A 4707-nucleotide genomic window follows, 5' to 3' on the forward strand; every position below is an offset into this window, starting at 1 on the left:
CATGTCTTGTTTTCTGTTTAAGATTCCAATGTGTTTGGTCCAATGGAGTCTGGGTGTGCTGGATACACAAACTGTGTGAAAACAACAGTTTTGGGTGGCTTCACTTCAGTAGATCTGTATTTATGGTTTGCTGGAAACCTGATTGTATTGTTTGTTCTTTTTATTTGAAACAATAGCAGTGAAACACAGAACAACAAACTTTGCTGAACTTGATGGAAAGTTAACATCTTGTGCATACAATTAAGGAAGAATCTGTTGCCTCCAAACAGTGGGTAATGAATAGCTTTACTGTAACTGCTGTATGTTAATTATGTTTTACTGTGTCTTGCATTATTCAGGTACTTAGTCACTGCCCTACTTTCAGTGTCTTCAGGTTCTTCCTCCTTTGCAGAAGCCAGGAATGCTCAGAATTTTTACCAGTTGCTTATGTACAAAGCAGACATGCTCAGCTGACCTGACCTCAAGATAATCTCAAGTAACTGAAGAAACATCACTCAGAAAAGGAAAATTCTAATGTGTACACACTGCTGAGGCCAGTGTGGTTTATTGGAGGATTTTTCTCAGTGCTGTTACACTGCTGTAGAAGTGTACTTGTGGAACTCTGTTAACTTCTAAAGGTGGGATTCAATGATACTCCCTTGGGACTTAGATTTTCATTCTTAGTACAGCATGTGCCTCAACCCAGAGACCTCCTGACTGTGGCATCACATTTCCCAGATGTGACAGCAAGCCTGCTCACTGCATTTGATTATCTTCATATTGTACTGCAGATTGTAAATGTGGAACTAATAAGATTGAGATCACCCTGGCTTGTAAAAACCAGTGTGGAGAGGTTGTATGACAGACCTGTGTTGCACAGAATAAGGCTAAGGATGCTTAAAAAGGTGGTCAGCTCTTAGCAGCTGCAAGGCAGAAGGAAACTCCAGTCATGAGCCTGCATATGCCCCTTTGAAATGAGGATAGCTTGGGGGAGATAACAGTGCTTGTTAATCTGGCTGGAAGACATGGATTTGAAGTGCAGATGACTTGACAGTACTTGCATGTAAATGAAAGAAGTCTGTTTCCTCTTTAAAAAGCAGAATATTTGTCTGGAATGTGGAAACGACTCAATATTTTACAGTACATACAAAGCCCAACTTTTAACTGCTGTCAGTTAGTTTTTTCTAAGAACTTCAATTCAAGTGACCTTTTTTAATTGCACAGTCTGTAGTAGGTCTTGGATGTGTGAATGAAATTTTGGTGGTGTTTGGGTTTTCTAAAATACAAAATCCAACTTCACACATCCCCACACTCCCCAAAAAAGCCAACAAACACAGACTTGCAAGGGTCTAGTACCCCACATTTTGTGTGGTTCACTGAGGCTGGGAACAAGTGGTGTAGGTCTGTGCCTTCCCTTTCTGAACAGAATTAATAAAATTTGGCTTACATTAGGCAGGAGTGTTGGGATCGCTGTAGTTTGGCCTTCCTAATTCATACATTCCTATCTGGCAGTGCATTTTGGAGGACAAGGGCTGATTTAGTTTCAATATAGTTCTTTTTTTTCCTTGATTCCTCTGTCTGGTCTTTTAAGTTCCTGTATGAATTTCTTCTTGGCTCTCTTGTAGCTGAGGAGTCTGAGAGGGCTCAGACTGCACAGGAAATGGTTCAGACTGAGTGAATCTGTGTGCTGCATGGAGCACACAGGCATGGAGCTCTCCTGCAGCCTGATCCACTGGGGTTTAACACAGGAAATTAGAATTGCCTTCAGGGCTGTTTTTAATTGGGTTTTGTTGTTCTCGCTGCTGTTAAAGTGACTTAAGTACATTGCAGTGCGAGTCCTGTGCTTTACTGCCTTTCAGCACCCTAATGGAGGCTCATGAGAATTGGAGGGTCTCATTCAGATTGTGGTTTAGTAAGGCATGATCATCTCTATTTGCCTTATTAAACAGAGGAGAGGTGGTCTAACAAGCTCAATTTAACAAAGTTAGCAAAAAAGGTTTCTGCCTTGATAGCTGGAAGAGGACAGCTCATGAGATTCTTCAGTGCTACAGTTTCAGATGAGATTTGAGATAAGCACTTGTGATAATAGTGTCAGTGATAGCCTTCAGAGGACAGTTAGTGAATCTTGTAACTGACTTAATCTTGGGCCTGAGACAAATCCCTCTGGAATGCACCCCAAGTCTGCAAGTGCAGTGGGTCTTTGGTGTGCTGTGTCCTGCTGCAGCAGCACGCTCTGGGGTGGCTGCAGTGCTTGGAGAATGTCACCTGAGCCTCCACCCTGCCCCTTGCAGTCTTTGCTTTGGGTGCCACCCCTACTGACTGGGGCAGCTGGCCTTGCTACACATAATAAGCTCAGTTTTACTTCTTTGGGCCTCTCATAGCTCATCTGTTCCCCTGGAGCTGCATTGAGCAGTTGGAAAGCTCTCTTGGGGGCAGCCTCTTTTAAACCATGATGTAAGCTTGGGCTTTTGCTAAAAGGCACAGAGCAGATTTCCATCTGTGCCACATCTGAGCTGATGTGAGCACAAAGCCTCCTCTGCCAAGCTGTTGATGTGATGCAGTGCCTGCAAAGTGGTTGCTGTAGGCTGTGCCTGCCTGTGGGAGGGTAAAGTGCTGGCAGTCTTGGCCTGTTCCCCACTGTCCTGCAGATCAGTCTCCTGTTCCTGGACTGTTTCAGCACGGATCTCTCATGTCTGTTGTGATAACTGGGCTTGCTATTTGTCAGTCTCAGTTTTGGGACTGATTAGGAGAGAGCAAACTCATTGGCAGGTAGCAGAATCATGTTGCTGCTGATCTGTTGAAAGTCTGGGTATGATGTGATTTTGATGGGGCAGTCGCAGTTTGCCTGTGCCCTACACAGCAGTAAGTGTAAACCTTGCCCTTCTACTGCCCCATGAAAGGATTATCTGCCAAGAATCTACGAGATAGTCCTGAAGTAGTCCTGTAGCAACTTGTGTTTCCTTCTGTATGCCTTAACACAAGGTTTGGTGTTTAAAATAATGCCAAATTGCAGGACACTTGTTCCTAGGTCGAGGAGGAGGTGCTGGAGAAGCACAGCTGCTCCATGGCCATGTGCTGCATCCTGGACATGTTAAATGTTGCGGCAGAGGTAAATGTTAGATTTGTTCACCCACTGCTTTATTCCTTCAGTCTGGCAATTGCCTTCACAATGCAGGTTTTGTGCTCACAATACATATTTAGTCCAGGCATATGCCTTTGATTTGGTCCTTGCTGTGGCTGCAGTAATCCCTGCTGGATCTGTGCCTGGCAGCAGATGTTGCTTCTTTCAGTGTCTGCACTCCAGGACAGGAGTTCATTTGTTCTGTGTGGGGTTACACTGTAGATGAACACGAAGTTTATTCAACATTTAAAAGCAGGGCAGAGTTTGTGGATTAAGTGTGGATGTGAACTTAAACCTGCACAAGTGAGATACTATCAGAGCTCCTGTCTGGGGACCTGAGACTTGGTGATCCTTCTGGAGTAAGCAAAGAAGCACTTCTTTCTGGTGATATGCACTGAACCATGTATTTTCTCTCACCTGCTTCTCTTGACCCTGAATGCTAAAGGTATGTCAGAGCTTTTGAGTTGAAACTCCTTTCTTTGCCAGAGAGAAGCCTGCAAACTGGGCTGCCTGGGGTAATGTGAGCCACAGCAGTGGGACCATGGAGTTGTTCCTGTTGGCACTCCAGAAAATAGACAGCTTTGCCTGCATTTGGATGTGTGATGCTTCAGCTACCAGCTCTTCTCACCAAATGGGCTGCAGCCTCATTTCAGAGAATAATTAGGCATTTTCCAGGATAGCTGTCCTGTCAGACCTTTGCTAGGTGAGGCTGTGACTGAGGAACTGGAATGCACTTCGCTCATGCAAATAAAACACTTAGGCAAACCACTGGAGTTGTGTGGCTTGACAGTATCTAGGATGCCTTGCATGCACAAGCAGTCTGCTCTAGAAAACCACTTCTGAAATGGAGTTCTGAAGTTTTTCTCCCAGCTGGACAAGGGAAGCAGCAAGCTCTGCTCTTGCCTGAATGAGTCTGGCATTGAACAAGTCTGCCAGACATGAGTGTGTGCAGGGGTAGTGTTCATACATTCTCAGCTGAGAGGAGGAGAGGGATAAAGCCCCTGTGGCAAAGGTGGCATTGAGTCCTGTGCCAGCCTTCACCAAGCACCTCACAGGCAACAGGCAGGACTGAATTCCCAGTACACACTGCAGAACTAAGCACTCCTTGGGCTTCCAGCACCCCGAGAATGCCCCATCCTTGGGAAGCGTGCTTGGTGCAGTAGCCTTGCACTCTGTAAAGTGTTTTTGCCCTTCGAGTGCAGTATCCATTTTGAAAGCTTAAATCCAGCATTTATCCTGATAGCTTTGTTCCCCCCTGTACAGTAACACCTTCAGCATTGAAAAGTGGTGCACTGAGGATACATTACAGACACTGAGGAAACATAAGTTAAATTTAGAACTTGTGCTGATAAGTGCTGTGGTTATAAAAGCTGGCACAGGACCCTGCAGAGCAAGGAGGATGCATTTCTCCAGATGCTTTCTCTCCCTCTTTGGTTTTGCATCCTCCCATGGCTGCTGAATTGAGCAGTGACCTAGTGAAACCTTTAGCTGCCACTTAGCGGAACAAAGTCACTGTCGCTTAAGTCTGCCTCCCTCAGCCGGGGCTCAGACACAAGAAGGGTTGTGCAGCCTTTCTTTAAAGACAAAGCACTTCTCACGTCTGTCAG

Source organism: Ammospiza caudacuta, chromosome 10 (assembly GCF_027887145.1).
Source record: "Ammospiza caudacuta isolate bAmmCau1 chromosome 10, bAmmCau1.pri, whole genome shotgun sequence".
Taxonomy (NCBI): Eukaryota; Metazoa; Chordata; class Aves; order Passeriformes; family Passerellidae; genus Ammospiza; species Ammospiza caudacuta.